Source organism: Ursus maritimus, unplaced genomic scaffold, assembly GCF_017311325.1.
Source record: "Ursus maritimus isolate PB19 unplaced genomic scaffold, ASM1731132v1 scaffold_28, whole genome shotgun sequence".
NCBI lineage: Eukaryota > Metazoa > Chordata > Mammalia > Carnivora > Ursidae > Ursus > Ursus maritimus.
Genome location: NW_024425341.1, coordinates 38072356 through 38093807, shown reverse-complemented (window position 1 = coordinate 38093807; position 21452 = coordinate 38072356).

Genomic DNA, 21452 nt, shown 5'->3' with positions numbered 1-21452 from the left:
CATGACAATTCCCCCCCCTTTTTAGTCCATTATTTCTTGATAAAACTGGGAAAAATAAATTAATTCCCTTCCCTCACTCCCCCCAAAACAGAATACCGTACGCTAGCTTGATGTCTGGAGGCTGACAAAGTTAGTTGCCTGAATGGCACTTCTACTCAAAGGTTTGGCTAAAAGAGAAGAAGAAAGAGTGATAGCTAGAAGGAAGAAACTAGTTGTGTGCACGTTAAGGCTTCTGGAGATGTATTATTTGCCTGTTTTGTTTCTTTTTGTCTTTTCCTTAAGATGATCAAAGTTTGAAAATCATTACAGGCTGAGAAGAAAATCCAGAAAAGATAAATGATTTGGGGAATGGAAAAAAAAAATCCTCTGTATACCGCAGGTGCTTTTGAAACTGCTGCTTCTATACTGTATCTCCAAGAGGTTGTTATATTCGCTCTTTAAGGGCAGGGACTCAATTTCCTATTCCCTTTAGTCTTCCCAGAGCTAAGCCCACTGATTTTTAAAGTACTGGAATTAAGCCCTGCTGATTTTCGACACCAAGTATTATAGGGACTTGTCTTCCCAGTGCAGGTCCCCCATGCCTGGGATACTTGATTGGGGTCTGCTCGTCTACCCTCTGCTTGCGGTTAGTCTCACTAAGAGTTCAGTTCCCTGCCCCCTCTCCACCCCTCCTACTGATTTTGATGTGGCTAGTTTCTAGGTGTGTCTGTCCATGGGATGAGGTGAGCCTAGGATCCTCCTACTCCATTTTCTAGGAATCTCAGATTTTTTTATACAAATCCTATGGATCTATGTGCTTTAAAAGATGAAACATTAACTTTTCATAAATATTCAACTGATAAATGCTAGGTGCATAACTTACGATTTTGCTAGAACCAAACCACAACACAAATTATACTTTTGTCTAAATGTATAATTATTTTTACTAACAATTTTATATTTGTCCTTTTCTACTTTAAGGTTTCTATTAATATTTTTATCAAAACAATGCAATTTTATTATCAAAAATCATATATAGCTATGTGAGGCCAAATAAGAACTTTCTGTTGTACACAGAAGGACCTACCCTGGGTCCATGTTTACTCACCATCCTGCTGCTGAAACCAATGTATAATTTAAAAGGGAGGGAAAAGAGATTAGAGGCAATGAGTACTATGCCTTTGCTCAATATCATTGATCAAATAATCTGTCTGTGCCTATATAACACGCCTGAGAAAATAGTGTAGTTTTATTAGTGGTAACTTTCCAGAATCAATAACTTTTCTAATGAATATAAAAGCTCAGGTTCCTTGAAGTCCAAATTCATGCAATTGGATTGCTTGTTGTAATCAAGCACTGGCATTAATGCTCTGATGTGATAAAATAAGTGTTTAGTAATTCAGTCTTCAACTGCTCCTGGCATTTCAACTCTTCGTTGGCATGTAAAGCAGAAATTTCTCCTGTAGTAAAAAGTGATTTATTGATTTTTTTTTTTTTTATCACCTGTGATGAATATAGGCTATTGGCCTTGCAAGCCTTTCTGTTCAGATATTGTGGGACAGAAGTTGGCTGACACCAACCTTAGCAAATTGAAATTCAATCCAGATCAATAAGGCGTTTTATTTAATTTGGTCCTAGAATGGAAATAATCATCACATTTTATAATAAGCATGTCTAATTTCAATTTTCACACTGTGTATTTATTCTGTATAATCAAGCATAACTGCTGGCCTTGTTCTTCTGAGTTGACAAATGCATAGATGTGCACTTAGCAGGTAACTATATAAAAGGTGGTAAGAAAGAGTGTGCCTAGACATAATAATGAAGATTTAATAAATGTCTGCCTAGAACTTGTAAATCTTCCTAAGCCTTTAATTACATTTGTTCATTATCTACATAGGTAACAACAAAAAATGTATGCATAAGGATATATAATTTCTTTACATAGCAACTAGCTTATCTTTATGAAATATTTCCAAATTGAAAAAAATATAAAAACCTATGGATAAAATTAATTTTTGGCTAAAATATCCTGTGACAGACTATCAGCATTGAAGTGGTTAAATACACTGTGTCATTTATCTTTTGCTTTGTAACAAACTGTCTCAACCTTACTGGTTTAATACAACAACCATCTATTTAGTTCATTATTTTATGGGTAGGCAACTTGAGCAAGACTCTACTGGAAGGTTCTGGTCTCAGAGTTATCTGAACATCTGTCAGTTTGAGGGTCAGCTGTGACAGCCTGGCTTCTCAGATATTTGAGTTGGTGGATGACCAACTGTTAGTTGGGTGTCTGTCATACTCCAGTCCATAAGGCCTGCTCTGGACTTATTTGCTTAGTGGTCTCAGGGTCTGAGAGCACTAATAAACAAGGATTAATGCACAAGCACTTCTACAGCTTCTGCACTCATCATATTTGCTAATGTCCTATTTGTTAAAGTAGTCAGTTACCCAAGCACAGACCCTGCATGAGAAGGCACTACCAAAACACATGGATACAGGGAGGTGTGACCAAACTGGACCAAATCTGCCGAATGCCTGCCTGAAGCACTGGCTCAGGTCCTTGTTCCTTTAGCTGTCCATATCAGTAGCTGGATGCATCACTTTCTCATTTCTACTGAACTAAGCTGTATTTTTGGAGATTTAAGTATCCTTTTGCCTGAGATTTATTAATCTTAGAACATGCACTGGAGAGGCAGGAATCTTGAGGAAACTTCTCCAAGAACAAAAGAGATGGCAGGTGCCATTTCTTTCCCCTCACACCAGCCTAGATACCTAGACACTTGTGGAAACCAGTGTGGACACTCTCCACCTATCCAGCTGTAACCAAACACCCTGCTATGGAATTCTCCTGTGGATCTGACTCATCCAACCTGTCCCATTTGGCAGGCATCCCTCCAAAGCAACTCCAGCCCTAGGAAGAGGAGAAAAGGACTACACACCATGTACCTGCAGTCCCAGCAGCCAAACCTTATAGCTGGCAGCACAAACAGAGTACCCTGCCAATGAGTTCAACTGTAGCCTCAACAAAACGCATCTGGTCTGACTGCCAGGCCCACCCACCAAGGAAAGTCTCTCAGGAAACAAGGTAAGGGGCAACACCCTGCAGATTGGTGCTATTGCAGTCACAATAGAGGAGGGGCAGGTATCTGACTGCTGACATCACCCACCTACTAGCCCATGGCAGCCTACTAGACTGAAGGCAAATGAGGTTCAGCCACAACTAGGACACACACAACTAACACAGGACATACCCTGAAGTGCCTGATTCTCCTAACACACAGGCACACACACAGTTATGCAAAATGAAATCTGTCTCCCCTAAATGAAATAACAGGACAAAATCAAGCAAAAGAGCTAAATGAAACAGAGATAAGCAATATGCCTGATAAAGATACTCCCTGGACTTGAGAAAACAGTGGAGGATCTCAATGAGACCTTCAACAAAGAGATGGAAAATAAAAAAAGAACCTACCGAGGTTGAAGAACTCAATAATTCAAATTAAAAATATACTAAAAGGAATCAATGGCAGATAAGAGGATGCAGAAGAATGGGTCAGCAAGCGGGGAGAGTATAGCAAGCAATCAAACTGAACAAAAAGAAAAAAATGAGACTAGGTTAAGGGAACTCAACGACATTACAACATTCACATTATTGGGATCCCACAAGAAGAAAGAGAATAGGGGGCAGAAAATTATTTGAAGAAATAATAGCTGAAAACTTTTCTAAAGGAGGAAACAGACATCCAGATCCAGGAAGCACAGAGAGCCCACAACAAAATTAATTATAGCAGGTCCACACCAAGACTTACACAGTGATAGAGAAAACAATTATGTGTAAGGGAAGCTCCATGATTCTATCAATCACTTGATTTTTCAGCAGAAACTTTGCAGGCCAGAGTAGAGTGACATGATTGATATACTCAAAGTGCTGCAACAAAGAATGTTCTTCCTAGGGAGGCTACCATTCAGAAGGGATGGAGACATAAGAGTTTCCCAAACAAAAGTTAAAGGAGTTCATCATCACTAAACAAGCCTTTCAAGAAATGTTAATTTCTTCAGTGCAAATAAAGGTCATAATCAAGAGGAAAATTACAAAGGGAAAAAATACTGCAGATGAATACAAACATACTAAAAGAAGTAGATTAAACACTTATAAAACCAGTACAAATTTAAAGTACGATTTTAGTATCTAAAAAAAAAAAAAGTCAAGGGATTCACAAAATAAAAGGATGTAAAGTATGACTCATATACCAAAAAAAAAAAAAATGGGGGCAGGGGAATAAAAATTTAGTGCTTTTAGAATGGGTTCAAACTTAAGCCACCATCAACTTAATATAGACTGCTATATGCCTAAGATGTTATATATAAGCCTTATATAAGACTATATAAGTAGTCACAATCAAAAACCTGTGATACACAAAAAATAAAGAGCAAAAAAATCCAATCATTGTCACTAAAGAAAGCCATCAAACCACAAGGGAAGAGAGTAAGAGAAGAAAGGAACTAAGAGGAACCAAGAAAGCAACCATAAAACAAGTAACAAAATTGCAAAAAAACAAACCACATACCTATCACAAATTACTTTGAATGTAAATGGATTAAATGCTCCAATAAAAAAGGGTAACTGAATGGAAAACAAAACAAAAAAGACCCCTCTATATGCTGCTTATAAAAGACTCACTTCAGACCTAAAAACGCATGAACATGAAACATGAAAGGGGGCAGACCATTTACCATGAAAATGAAAGCAAAAAAAGTAAGCTGGGCTAGCATTACTCAAATTGATCAAGACTAACAAAGACAATGAAGGACACTACATAATGATAAAAGGAACAATCCAAGATATAACAATTATAAATATTTGTGCACCCTGCAAAGGAATGCTTAAATTCACAAAGCAACTATAAACAGAAAAAAGGAAAAAATGGACAGTAATACAATAAAAGTAGTGCACTATACCACTGCTTACATCAACGAATAGATCAGACAGAGAGTTAGCAAGGGAACAGTGGTTTTGAATGACACATTGAGCCAGATGGACTTGAACATTCCATCCAAAAAAGCAGAATACATATGCTTTTCAAGTGCACATGAAACATTCTCCAGAACAGACCACATGTTAGGCCTCAGAACAAGTCTCAATATATTCAAAAACATTGAAATAATATCATGCATATTTTCTGACCACAACAGTATGCAACTAGAAATCAATCACAAGAAAAAATTTACAAAGAACACAAATATGTAGAGACTAAATACCATGCTACTAAACAATGGGTCAACCAAGATCAAAGAGGAAATTAAAAAAATACGTTGAAACAAATTAATATTAAAAACTAGTGGCCCAAAACCTTTGAGATGGAGCAAAAGCTGTTCTAAGATTGTAGTAATACAGGCCTACCTCAAGAAGAAAAATCTCAGACCACCTAAACTTACCCCTGAAGAGCCTAGAAAGAAAAGAAAAACCCCAAAGCCAGTAAAAGGAAGGTGATAAATAAATGAGATGGAGAATAAAAAAGAAAGAAAAAGAAAAAAAACAGATTAATGAAACCAGGAGTTGGTTCTTTGAAAAGATCAACAAAATTAAGAAAACTTCAAAGATACAGACGTAGTGAAGAGAAGGGCCATATGCACCCCAATGTTCATAGCAGCATTGTCCACAAGAGCTAAATCGTGGAAGGAGCCGAGATGCCCTTCAACAGATGACTGGATTAAGAAGATGTGGTCCATATATACAATGGAATATTACTCAGCTATCAAAAAGAACGATTTCTCAACATTTGTTGCATCATGGATGGCACTGGAGGAGATAATGCTAAGTGAAATAAGTCAAGCAGAGAAAGACAATTATATGGTTTCTCTCATCTATGGAACATAAGAACTAGGAAGATCGGTAGGAGAAGAAAGGGATAAAGAAAGGGGGGTAATCAGAAGGGGAAATGAAACATGAGAGACTATGGACTCTGAGAAACAAACTGAGGGCTTCAGAGGGGAGGGGGGTGGGGGAATGGGATAGGCTGGTGATGGGGTAGTAAGGAGGGCACATATTGCATGGTGCACTGGATGTTATACGCAACTAATGAATCATTGAACTTTACGTAAAAAAACCAGGGATGTACTGTATGGTGATTAACATAATAAAAAATATTATAAAAAAGAAAACTTCAGCCACACTAACAAAAAAAGAAGAAATAAGACTCAAAATGACAAATGGAGGAGAAATAACCAACACCACAGAAATACAAAGGAGTATAAGAGAATATAAGGAAAAATATAAGCCAAGAAATTGAACAACTTAGAAGAAATGGATAAATTCCTAGAAATGAATCATCCAAAACTGAATCAGGAAAAAAATAGAAAATATGAACAGACCAATTACTACCAATGAAATTGAATCAGTAATTTAAAACCTCCCAACAAAGAAAAGATCAGGACCAGAGGGCTTCACAGGTGATTTCTACCAAACATTTCAAGAAGAGATACCTATTCTCAAACCACTCCAAAATTAGAAGAGGACGGAAAGCTTTCATGTTCATTCTACAAGGTCAGCATTACCTTGATGCCAAAACCAGACAGAGGCATTACAAAAAAAGAGAAAACTACAGACCATTATCTCTGATGAACACAGATGCAAAAATCCTCAACAAAATATTACCAAACCAAATCCAGCAATACATTAAAAAAATCATTCACCATAATCAAATGGGATTTATTCCAGGGATGCAAGGATGAGTCAATATTTGAAAATCAGTGAGAAAGGATAAAAATTATATGATCATCTCAGTAGATGGAGAAAAATCATTTGACAACTATGATATCCATTCATGATAAAAATTCTCAACAAAGTATGTTTAAAGGAAACATACCTCAACATAATAAAGACTATGTATGAAAAACCCACAGCTAACATTATACTCAATGGTAACAAACTTTTTGAGAGCTTTTCCCTTTAGATCAGGAAAGACAGGGATGTACACTCTCTCCACTTTTATTCAACTGAGTACTGAAAGTCTTAGCTATAGCAATCAGACAAGAAAGAGAAATAAAAGGCATCTAAACTGGTAAGAAAGTAAAACTTTCACTATTTGCTGATGACATGATACTACGTATAGAAAACCCTAAAGACTGCATCAAAAAGCTACTAGAACTGATAAATAAATTCAGTTAGGTCACAGGTTAAAAAATCAATACACAAAAATCATTTGTATTTCTATATACTAGTAATAAAGTACTAGAAAGAGAAATTAAGAAAGCAATCCCACTTATGACTGCACCAAAAAGAAAACAAATATGTAGGAATGAACTTGACCAAGGAGGTGAAAACTCTGAAAACTATAATGCACTGATGAAAGAAACTGAAGGTGGCACAAACAAATGGAAAGATATCCCATGCTCATGGAAACAATATTTTTAAATGCCCATACTATCCAAAGCAATCTACAGATACAGTGCCATCCTTTTCAAAGTACCAATATCATCTTTCACAAAACTAGAACAAATAATGATACAATTTGTATGGAACCACAGAAGATCCAGAACAGCCAAAGCAATTCCGAAAAAGAACAAAGCTGGAGATATCACAATCCCAGATTTCAAGATAAATTACAAAACTACAGTAATCAAAACAGTATGATACTGGCACAAAAACAGACACACTGATCAACAGAATAGAGAGCCCAGAAATAATCCCACACTTAAATGATCAATTCAAGACAAAGGAGGTAAGAATATACAATAGGGAAAAAGTCTTTTCAAAAAATGATGCTAGGAAAACTGGACAGCACATGTAAAAGAATGAAAGTGGACCTAAAGGTGAGATCTAAAACCATAAAATCCTAGAAAAAACATAGGCAGTGATTTATTTAATATTCGTCATAGAAACATTCTCCTAGAATGTTTCAGACAAGGGAAACAAAAGCAAAATTAAACTACGGGACTACAATGAAAACAAAAAGCTTACACGTAGCAAAGGAAGCCATCAACAAAAAAAAGCAAGCCAACCTAATGAATAGGAGAAGATTTTTGCAAATGATATATCTAATAAGGGGTTATTTTTCAAAATAAAGAAGTCCTACAGCTCAAGACCAAAAAAAAAAAAAAAAAAAAAAACAATTAAAAATTTCAGAGGACCCAAATAGACATTTTTCCAAAGAATACATGGATGGCCAAGAGACACATGAAAAAATGCTCAACATCATCATCAGGGAAATGAAAATCAAAACCACAATGAGATACCACCTCACACCTGTCAGAATGGCTAAAATAAAATGCAGAAGATATAACAAGTGTTGATAAGGATGGGGAGAAAAAGAAACCCTTGTGTGCTATCAGTGGGAATGCAAAATGGCACAGCCTCTGTGGAAAACGGTCCCTCAAAAAATTAAAAACCATATGATCCAGTAGTCCCACTACTGGGTATTTGCCTCCAAAAACACTAATCCAAAAAGATATATGCACCCTAATTTTTAATGCAGCATTATTTACAAGAGCCAGTATGGAAGCAATCCAAGTGTCCATCCATAAATAAAGAATATGTGATATACATATTCAATGAAATATTACTCAACCACAAAAAAAGAATGAGATCTTGTTATTTGCAACAGCATGGATGGAACTACAAGGTACAATACTAAGTGAAAAAAGTTAGAGAAATACAAATATCATATGATTTCATTCATATGTGGAATTTTAGAAACAAAACAAATGGACAAATCAAAGAGGAGACAAACACACTCTTAAATACAGAGGATAAACTAGTGATTGCCAGAAAGCAGGCAGGTAGAGGGATGGTTAAAATAGATAAAGGGGATTAAGAGTGTACCTACTGTGATGAGCACTGAGTAATGTATAGAATTGTTGAATCATTATACACTTGAAATTGATATAATGCTGTATGTTAATTATACTTCAATTTAAAATAAACCCTTTTGCCTAATCCTTGAAAACAAAATAGCAACCTTTATGAAAATAAGGTATTTTAGTGACTTGATTTTGGATATCCCCTTTCTTTCTTTATAGCTATTTAATTCCAGATATATGTTACTGTCCAGGATTATCTAAAATGTCATGAAATAAACTCACAACACTCTAAGACATTGAGCACCCTATTTGAAACTGAAATTCCAAACCTGTAATTCCTATCCTTCTTACCCTTTACTATATTCTTCCAAAAACACTCATACCCCTCTAAAATTCTCTATAATTTATATTGTGTTTATTTTGTGTCTTCCCCACATTGCAATGTATGTTACTTATATATCCCTACATCTGAAATATGCCATCCTATGACAGGTGCTTAATAAATATTTAGTGGATGAATTGCATCATCAAACTCCACCAGGACACCATACACAAAGCAGGTAGCCTCAATACTTATTTGGAGGGTTAATTTGTATTGGTTGGAGTCATCCTTCGTGGCTCAGGAGCCCATGCTGACAGCTGCTTTCCTCTAAGGGAGTCTTGTGTATATGTATATACATATTCATATATACACATTTATATATGAAGACAACACGTTTACAGAGGAATTTCATTTCTCTATTACAGTTTTATAATTCATGTCATCCTTCCAGTAAGGTCCTATTCATGAAAGAGCATTAAAAATGTAAATGTCTAGTCTGGTTGATACTGAGATTAGATCCAATAATTTTAAAGAGTCCTTGTGCTTTATTTTGTTTCTTAAATTCCACATATGAGTGAAATCATGCGGTATTGGTCTTTTTCTCACTTATTTTGCTTAGCATTATACTCTCTAGATCCATCTACATTGTTACAGATGGCAAGATTTCATTCTTTTTGTGGCTGAATAATACTCCACTGTGTGTGTGTGTGTGTGTATCCATTGATGTACTGATGGATACTTGGGTTGATTACATAATTTGGCTATTGTAAATAATGATGCAATAAACAGGGGTGCATATATCCTTTCAAACCCAGAAACTATTAGCTGTAGAGAACAAATAGATGGTTACCAGAGGTGAAGTGGGGGTGGATGGGAGAAGAATGGGTGAAGAGGATTAAGAGTACAGTCATCATGATGTACGGTGAATAATATATAGAATTGTTGAATCACTACATTATACACCTGAAACTAATATAACACTGTGTTAACTATACTGGAATTAAAATAAAATAAAAATAAAAAAGAGTCTTTTGTTCACATTTTGGAGTAACAGCTTAGTTTCCAGTCATGCAGCAGTGATTAAATGTACAAATTCTAGATCCAAATGGCACACGGTGTAATCCCTGTTCCCTCACTTAATGTGTGATCTAGGGCAAGTTTCTTCATTTTAAAAAATGTCTTCCCCAAGTTCATAGTATTTTTGTGAAGATTAAATGGGTACTTATATATAAAGCATTTAAAGTAGTGCCTTAACGATAGCCATTAAGGACAGCACTTGATGTAATGCGCACTGGATGTTATATGCAACCGATGAATCACTAAACTCTAACTCTGAAACTAATAATGCACTATATGTTAATTAATTGAACTTAAATAAAAACAAAGTAGTGTTTGTTTACACGTATCCATGATGAAGGGTTAGAAGGTAAGGTAGACATTCCCTGTCAGGACAATGGACCCTCTTTTTAACTATGTCACCCAACTCACATGATGTTGAAACCCTAAAGAGCAAATCCTCAAGTCTTTAATCTGCCGACTTTTCTCTGCCTTTGCATTCCCTCAACTTACCAGACCCTCCTCTTTCTCACCTTTATGTCGGCAGGAGTCTCAGGAAGGGACATGGAGACACATGCTTGCCTGACATCTTTCCTCCTTTAATCTCATTTCTTATTTATCTTCTCTTCACCATCCTCCAGGATTAGAAAAGAATTTGCTTTTCCCACTCTTCTTGATCATATCTTCTTTCTATGGAAGACAACATAGTGGAAAATGCTTTTTCTATACTGAGCATGACTGCAATCATCCAGAATTATGCTTAGCCAAAAAAGAACTAAAGAAGTATAGGAAATTCTTTCACACAAGCTTGCAAGTCTTGTTTGGCTACAAAATCTTATTTTGAATGTGAGAAGTTAAATTATATCTAACTTTTTAATTTGGCATGCCTTCTATAATAAATCACGATCTCTCCTTGGGCTGACTGATCCCTTGGGGTAACTGGGAAGGAAGCAATATACTTGAGAAGCAAAAGAAAAATTGATATTTTTCAAACTGTACCACATTTTTCACACTTATTTAATAGTACGTAGGCTTTTTATTTATATTATGCTCTTCTTAAAACTAAAAACAACTGTTTCAAAGAATTAAAAACTTTTGACAGGAGAATTAAAATTATAAAGAAGTTTATGCTGTATTTGATGGCAATAAAATAACTTTATTAAAACCTTGTTCTATATTATTGGATAATTGGTAGACTGGAGTATAAGATATGCTTTAGGAGACCATCTATGAGGATTTACTTAAAGATCTCTGTTATGAGATGGGAACCACAAACCAATTTCATGGCATGTGTGATTTGCCCCCCCCCAAGAATATGTCTGTGTCCATATTCCTGGAAATGTGAATACTACCTTATTTGTAAAAAGTGTTTGTAAATGTAATTAAGTTAAAGACCTTGAAATGAGATTATTCTGGGTACCCCAAGTGGGCCCTAAACCCAATGAAAAGTATCCTTGTCAGAGTCAGAAGAAGAGAAGACTCACAAAGGAGAAAGCCATGTGAAGACAGAGTCAGAGATGAGAATGAGCAGCCACAAGCCAAGAGATGTCAATAACCATCTGAAACTGAAAAAGGCATGAATGTCATATTAGATGATGAATGTAGTAAACCACTTAACAAGAGGTCTGGTACTTGGTAAGAAGGCAGTAAGTCATCATGGTTTTTGTTATATCACTTCTATTAGCAATAAATTCTTGGCACCTTTTCCTTCTTACCTGTGAAACCAGGATAATAAACAATTTGTAGAATCTGGATGAAGATGAAATTATATGAAGGTCTAATTAAGCATTAGTTTCATTCTTTCATCTTACATGAAGTATTATTCATTGTGGGCAATTTCCTTTCTCATCTTTTGGACAATGTTTCTCTTGGTCATATTGTGTTGTTAGTAAAATATTTTATCTACTGTAGTAAAATTATTTTTTCATGCTGCTTTCACTGCCTCTTTTGTAATTACAAAATTATTAAGTACTTTCATCCTCTTAATACTGTTTTATGTTATGCTGAACTACTTACATATAATATCTTAAACCGAATAATACAACATGATATTCTTGGTGCCAAATATCTATTTGTCTGTAAAGTCATCATCTATATGGCCTAGTTAATAGGCATTTAAGCCACCTCTACAACCTTTAGTGGACTATATCCTTATTCAGTAAACAACAAAACAAAAGTTGTCCTTCATATCTAAGACCTGTATAATTCCATTCTCTGGGGCCAGTTCCCTGATGTCATTAGTGCACCTATACTGTATAACATAGGACTTGCTTAGAGTCTTTGATTCTGATTTTTGCATTGGCTCAGCTATATTCAATATGTATTTTTCAAAAATTATATATTAAGCACTGTGCTAGGCACAAGATGAGAACAGAGAACAAAACAGACATGAAGCCTGCCCTCAGAGCTTAGCCTTCTGGAAAGCCTGGATTGTTACAGGCAATGTTATACATGTTATGATAATAAAGTACAAAATGCTACTGCCTATGGACACACACACAAACTAAGTTTCTTAGCTTAAACTTAAGGAAAAGGAAGACTTTTACTGAGCCTGTTACCCAAAATGAAGATCTAAAGGATGAATAGAACTGGCCCATGTGAAGCATTGATTATGGGTATAAAGGAAGAATGTTCTAGACAAAAATCTTTGATACAAGAGATAACAAACATGAAGTAATCAGGGTAACTAGAACCTATGTATATATGTGTGTGAGTTTGAAACTAGAATAAGGGTGGACAGGAAGGCTTGAAGAAGTCAAGGGTGATGAGTCTATAGAAATAATCCATAATATAGAGAATTTTATTTGAATTTTATAAATTTTGACCTATTTTTCAGAATCAGCTACTTTAAAAATAACCTAATTTGGAAAGAAGAGTTCAGTGTATTTACATATTTATATATGTATGTGTGTTTGTATACATATATGTATACCCAGTTTCTTCACTTCCACTGGCTGGTTTGGGAAGGGTATAAATCTTTAAGAGGAAAAAAAAAACTTAAGACCAATCACAAAAAAACAACAACAAAAAATCTTTTGAGTCCAGAAGATGATACAAAACATGATTCTACTTTTCCCCTCAAGAAGACAGTTTGCCCATAGAAAGTCCATCATGAATGAGCATGAGTGGCCATGTCCCATGGGACGCTGCCACCGCTCTCTGCCATTCTCTCACCCAGTTCCTTCCTACCCCGTCCATCTTCCCCTCGCTTACCATGAAATGTACCAGATACCTCCTAGTAGTGTATTAGAAACTCCAGGTGTATTTGGTAAATATGAGACCAGAGGGGTCCCCTAATCTTCAGTAGAGTCCAGAGAAAGAGAGCCCCTCTGGGACCCCATATGAGCCAGAAACAAAGTAAGATGTCTGTATGGTAGGTCAAAGCTCTCTGACAAAAGGTTCATGGAGAGCTGTACCTGGTGGCCTACAGCCTCTAGAAGGCTGGATAAAAAGCCAAATATTTTTGCTTACCAAAGAGGGATGAAGAAGCAGCTGAAGGAGAGAATGGGCAAAGAAGAGAGGGTTCAGTGGAAAACTGGTAGCTGGGGAGTCTAAATGAGAATATGTATATCTCTGCAGATAACAATGTACAGAGATGACCATGACCAAGGACAAGCGGTCCTTCTACTTCCCAGACTTGGCATAAAGAGTGCTTCCAAGGATTTGGGTTTGACCCTGGAGAAAGAGGATACCTAAAGTGTCAGAGGAAACTCTTAATTAATGAATACAGATTTCTACCACCTAATGAAACAAGATTCTCAAAAATTAATTCAGCTATAGAAGAAATTAATTGACACTTTCTCACCCATGAGATTTGTCCTGGAAATTATATATGCTATACCACTAAGCCTTGGCTGGCCGCCTCACTCTCTTTTAACAAAGACCCCATCCTATTGAAGGAAAAAGGGAATAAAGACTATAGAAGAGATGCATAAATATTGTCCTGCCACATAAAGATAATTTTGATTAACGGGAATGACTATTTTTTGTGATAATTGCATATACTTTTTTATGCAAAAGCATATCTTGGCTACTCTGATCTTATGTTGTTAGAAAAAAAAAAAAAGTATATATAGAACATGCCCACCCCCAGCACGTTTTCTTAATTCCCACAAGGACGGAATAAAAACGCCTATGAATAAACTTACAGTTTTACTAATGATACAAATAATTTCTTGAGAAAAAAAACTTTTAATTTTACTAATTATTTGGATTTCACCATTGGACCTCATTTCTATATTAAACTTGAAACCAAAGAGTCATCCATAGTTCTACTGACAGCTTTTTCTTGTTTCATTATTGTTTTGAAGGACATTTTTTACATATGTTATCAGAATATGAGAGAAACTACTGATGTGTTGTTATGAAATATTCAATCTAAAAATACATTTAAACTAATTAAAAGTCTTCAAAAGAATTTTTAAATGATATCTGCTTTAATAAAGACTGATTTTAACAAAAGCATTATATGTTGAAAGTTGAAAGATACTTCTAGTTTGTTTTCTAAAAGACAAATTGAATAGCAAGTTTTGTTGAAAGAAAACACTGGCAAAATTGAATTAACTGTGAAAATGTCAAGCCTCCTGAAATTAATATTATGGAAACTCACAAAGTAAGAAACAAGAGAACACAGAGTGGTCATTATACATGTACAAATTATGATATAGAATTGTGTTCAGTTCCCTAATTCAAATTATGTTCAATTTCCTGTTTCTTATTTGTTCTCACTTCTGGATAGAAACAATAGAGTACATCACAAGTATAAGCTAAATTTATTTTGCCAGCGATGCTTGGCAAACAATTGCCTTAGTGGTCAATGTGGCTGATCAATTTAATTAGATGTCAGAATCAATGCACCATAGGTGAATGAGGTGAATTGCAACCAGGCAAATCTGACTTTTTTTATCCAAGACAAAGATACACTGAACTGGGGTGTTCATTGTTTCAGCTTTCCATGATTTAAGAAGACCATCAGAGGGCTTGTCTTTATTGAAAATATACAGTTCTGCAGTGCTTACAGACTGTAAATGACATGTGATGCTTTTACAGATTTACCTCTGAATTATTGGGTGTGTAATACAAACCCATTTCGAATTTTCTCTTATAGAACCCCTTAGAGATAAGTGAGAGGTTTCTTTAAGTGATATAACATCTATGTGATATTTGCCAGCATGATTAAGCTGGGATCGTACAGAGAAGTTAGAACCTGGAAATATAATGGATGGACTCCAGCTACAACCTATCTAATATAAGCACAGAGTTCCAGATAGCACCAGGGTCAGTAAGTCAGACTGATTAATGGGTGTCAGCAGCTCAGAAGCAGTGGCAGCTCAAAGACTATAAATCTTATGCTATAGCCAAGATCTAGCCAGCAGTTTTGAAGAAGACAGGGAGACAAATATATGGCACAGTGACCACAACTGTAAAATATATAACTATCTGGACTTGTCTAGACAGACAAGTTGGACAAGTCTGTGTATTCTAGATACAACTATTCAAAATAACCAAGACCCCTAAAAGAAATAAGCAAAACATTTAATGAGAACATAGAACACAGCAAGTATTTAATTTGGGAAAGATAATTTAGTAAATATATTTTCAATTTTAATATATATTTCTTAAAACACAGATGTACCCAAAAGAAATAAGGATTTAACAAAAATTGAATCAGTTAATCTGATTCCAAAGAGCAGAATTTCCTTTGAGAAAATGAAAATCGAAAAAAGAAAAAGTATTTTTTGAAAAGGTATTTATTATTTTAAAATACCAAATACAGAGGGGGGGGAAAGATGGAGGAGGAGCAGGGGACCCTTTTTTCAGCTGGTCCCCTGAATCAAGCTAGATATCTACCAGACCACCCTGAAACCCACGGAATCAGCCTGAGACAAAGGAAGATACATGTGGATCTCTACAAATGAACATCTTCAGCGCTGAGTATTGAGATACGAAGCAGGGAGCCATGAATCCATGCACAGATATCAGAAGATAAATGGAAGGGGGAGGGAGCCGACATGCTCGGGCGCCGGGAAGCAGTAGCCACCTGCACTGGGGAGTGGGCTGGACTCGCAGACTGGCACCCGCGAGAAAGCAGACTGAGACTGTGAGCCTGGGAACGCGGGTGTGACCAGACTGAAAACCAGAGCTCCGGAGCACGCGCTGGCGGTGATGGAAGCACAAAGGACAGAGACGTGCTGGCCCTGGAAGCAAGGGCTGGGAGAGTGGCTGTGGGGCACACATCCCGGGACGCTGCGGGGTATTTAGCAGCACTGACGGAAACAGAGTTAAACTGGCCAGGAGAGCTCAGTGGAGAGTGGACTGTGATTTCTCTGTTCTGAGACAGAGGCTAGGATACGGCCACTGCTGCTCTCTCAGAAGAGGCACAGAAAACCGCCAGGGAAAGACGCCAGAGAACAAAAGCCCAGAAATACCAGTTCACATTGTGCCCATTCTCATCTCCCCTCGCAGGTGACCAGACAACTCTACCCAAACAGGGTTGCCTGAGTAGCAGCGCAGCAGGCCCCTCCCCTAGAAGACAGGCTGAAAAAAATCAAGAAGCCCACCTCCCTAAGGTCCCTATAAAACAAGTGCACACTGCCTGGGTCCTGGTCAACAATTGGGGCTCTGTGCATCCCCGCAACCTCTCCTCATCAGAATGACGAGGAGGAACCCTCAGCAAACAAAGGACACAGAGACTGTGGCCTCTGCCACAGAACTGATGGATATGGATATAACCAAATTGTCAGAAATGGAGTTCAGAGTAACAATGGTCAAGATGATGTGCAGACTTGAAAAAACTATTAATGAGAATATTAACAAGAAAAATAGAATAAGGGTGGAAATGAGGGCGAATCTGGCAGAAATTAAAAATGCTATGAATTAAATGCAGTCTAAACTAGACACTCTGACAGCCAGGGTAAATGAGGCAGAAGAAAGAATTAGTGATTTGGAAGATGGGATGGTAGAAGAGAAAGTAAAAATGGAAACTTGGCTCAAAAAAATCCAATCTCAAGAATGTAGATTACGGGAGATTACTGACTCAACGAAACGTTCCAATGTCAGAATCATCGGCATCCCCGAGGGGATGGAGAGAGAAGTCTAGAAGAGATATTTGAATAAACTGTAGCTGAGAACTTCCCTAATCTGGCAAAGGAAACAAGCATTTGTGTCCAAGAGGCAGAGAGGATCCTTCCCAAGATCAATGAGAACAGACGTACACCACATCACATCACAGTGCAATTTGCAAATACTAGATCCAAGGATACAGTCTTGAAAGTGGCCGGGGGGGAAGAAAATCCTTACATACAGAGGGAAGAATATCAGAATAATGTCAGACCTGTCTACAGAGACCTGGCAGGCCAGGAAGGGTTGGGAGTGTATTTTCAAAGCTCTAACTGAGAATAACATGCAGCCAAGGATCCTTTATCCAGCAATGCTGTCGTTCAGAATTGATGTAGAGATAAGGACCTTCCAAGACCGGCAGAAACAAATATATGACCACCAAGCTGGCCCTACGAGAGATATTAAGGGGGGGTTCTATAAAAGTAAAAAGGCCCCATGAGTGATACAAAACAGAAATTTACAATCTGTGGAAACAAAGACTTCACAGGCAACACGACATCATTAAAATCCTATCTCTCAATAATCACTCTCAATGTGAATGACCTAAATGCTCCCATAAAACACCACAGGGTTGCAGATTGGATAAAAAGACATGACCCATCCATGTGCTGTCTACAAGAGACTCATTTTGAACCTAAAGATACATCCAGACTGAATGTGAAGAGATGGAAAACCATTTTTCATGCCAATGGACCTCAAAAGAAAGCTGCGGTAGCAATTCTCGTATCAGACAGATTAAATTCTTAACTAAAGACTGTACAGACACAGAAGGATACTATATTACTCTTAAAGGATGTATCCAACAAGTGGATATGATAATTATAAATACCTATGCCCCCAACAGGGGAGCAGCTAGATACACAAGCCAACTTTTAACCAGAATAAAGAGACATATAGATAATAATACGTTAATAGTAGGGGACCTCAACACTCTGCTCTCAGCAATAGACAGATCACCTAAGCAGAAAATCAACAAAGAAACGCAAACTTCGAATGACATATTTGACCAGACGGACCTCATAGATATATACAGAACACTGCACCGCAGGACAACAGAATACTCATTCTTTTCAAATGCACATGGAACTTTCTCCAGAATAGACCATATACTGGGTCACAAAACAGGTCTCAACCTATACCAAAAGACTGTGATTATTCCCTGCATATTCTCAGACCACAATGCTTTGAAACTGGAACTCAATCACAAGGAAAAATTTGGAAGAAACTCAAACACTTGGAAACTAAGAACCATCCTGCTCAAGAATGATTGGGTAAACCAGGTAATTAAGAAGGAGATTAAGCAATTTTTGGAGACCAATGAAAATGAGAACACATCGGTCCAAAACCTATGGGACACTGCAAAGGCAGTCCTAAGGGGAAAATACATAGCCATCCAAGCCTCAATCAAAAGAACAGAAAAATCTAAATCGCAGTTTTTATATTCTCACCTCAAGTAGCTGAAGCTGGAACAGAAGAACAGACCTAACCCATGCACGAGAAGGCAGTTGATCAAGATTACAGATCAATGAATTAGAAACCAGGAGCACAGTAGAGCAGATCACCAAAACTAGAAGCTGGTTCTTTGAAAGAATAAATAAGATCGATAAGCCACTGGCCAGACTTATTCAAAAGAATAGAGAAAGGATCCAAATAAAATTATGAATGAAAGGGGAGAGATCACAACCAACATCAATGAAATAGGAAGGATCATTAGAAACTTTTATCAACAACTTTATGCCAATAAATTAAACAACCTGGAAGAAAGGGATGCCTTCCTGGAAACCTATAAACTACCAAGACTGAAACAGGAAGAAATTGATTAAACAGACTGATTAATTATGAAGAGATTGAAGCAGTGATCAAAAACCTTCCCAAAAACAAGAGTCCAGGGCCTGACAGATTCCCTGGGGAATTCTACCAAACATTCAAAGAAGAAATAATACCTATTCTCCTGAAGCTGTTTCAAAAAAAATAGAAACAGAAGGAAAATTACCAAACTCATTCTATGAGGCCATTATTTCCTTGATCTCCAAACCAGGCAAAGACCCCAACAAAAAGGAGAATTACAGACTGATATCCCTGATTGAATATGGACACCAAAATTCTCAACAAGATCCTAGCTAATAGGATCCAACAGTACATTAAAATGATTATCCATCATGACCAAGTGGGATTCATCCCTGGGATGCAAGGGTGGTTGAACATTTGTGTATCGATCAGTGTGATACATCATATCAACAAGAAAAGAGTCAAGAACTATGTGATCCTCTTAATTGATGCAGAAAAAGCATTTGACAAAATACAGCATCCTTTCCTTATCAAAACCCTTCAGAGTGTAGGGTTAGAGGGTACATCCTCTACTTCGTAAAAACCATCTATGAAAAGCCTACAGCGAATATCATTCTCAATGGGGAAAAGCTAAAAGTCTTTCCTTTAAGATCAGGAACAAGAAAAGGATGCCCACTCTCGCCATTATTATTCAACATAGTACTAGAAGTCCTTGCAACAGCAATCAGACAACGAAAAGGGATAAAAGGTATTCAAATCAGCAAAGAAGAAGTCAAACTCTCTCTTCGCAGATGACATGATACTGTATATGGAAAGCCCAAAAGACTCCACCCCGAAGTTACTAGAACTTATAGAGCAATTCAGTAATGTCACAGGATATAAAATCAATGCTCAGAAATCAGTTGCATTTCTATACACAAACAATGAGACTGAAGAAAGAGAAATTAGGGAATCCATCCGATTTACAATAGCACCAAAAATCATATGTTATCTCAGAATTAACGAGAGACGTAAAGGATCTATATTCTAGAAACTACAAATCACTCTTGAAAGACACTGAAGAAGACAGAAAAAGATGGAAAAATATTCCATGCTCATTGATCGGAAGAATTAACATAGTTAAAATGTTGATGCTACCCAAAGCTATCTACACTTTCACTGCCATCCTGATCAAAATACCGATGACATTTTTCAAGGAACTGGAACAGCCCTTAAATTTGTGTGGAATCAAGGAAACCCCCAAATTGCCAAGGAATTGTTGAAAAGGAAAAACAAAGCTGGGGGCATCACGCTGCCAGATTTCAAGCCATACTACAAAGCTGTGATCACAAAGACAGCATGGTACTGGCACAAAAACAGACACATAGCCCAATGGAACAGAATAGAGAACCCAGAAATGGACCCTCGGCTCTTTGGGCAACTAATCTTTGACAAAGCAGGAAAAAACATCCAGGGGAAACAAGACAGTCTCTTCAATAAATGGTGCTGGGAAAATTGGACAGCTATATGCAAAAGAATGAAACTTGACCATTCTCTCACACCATACACAAAGATTAACTCCAAATGGATGAAAGACCTCAATGTGAGACAGGAATCCATCAAAATCCTAGAGGAGAACATAGGGTGCAACCTCTTTGACATCGGCCACAGCAACGTTTTTCACGACACATCTCCAAAGGCAAGAGAAACAAAAGAAAAAATGAACTTATGGGACTTCATCAAGATAAAAAGTTTCTGCACAGCCAAGGAAATAGTCAAAAAAACTAAAAGGCAGCCCACTGAATTGGAGATGTTTGCAAATGACACTACAGATAAAAGACTAGTATCCAAGATCTACAAAGAACTTCTCAAACTCAATACACATGAAACAAATAATCAAATCAAAAAATGGGCAGGAGTTATGAAGAGACAGTTTTCCAATGGCTGACACATGAAAAAATGTTCAAAATCATTAGCCATCAGGGAAATTCAAATCAAAACCACCTTGAGATATACCACCTTAACACCAGTTAGAATGGCAAAAATGGAAAGGCAGGAAACAACAAATGTTGGAGAGGATGTGGAGAAATGGGATCCCTCTTACGCTGTTGGTGGGAATGCAAGTTGGTACAGCCACTTTGGAAAATAGTGTGGAGGTCCCTTAAAAAGTTAAAAATAGAGCTACCCTATGATCCAGCAAATGCACTACTGGGTATTTACCCCAAAGGTACAGACGTAGTGAAGAGCAGGGCCATATGCACCCCAATGTTCATAGCAGCTCTGTCCACAATAGCTAAATTGTGGAAGGAGCCAAGATGCCCTTCAACAGATGACTGGATAAAGAAGATGTGGTCCATATATACAATGGAATATTACTCAGCCATCAGAAAGAACGATTACCCAA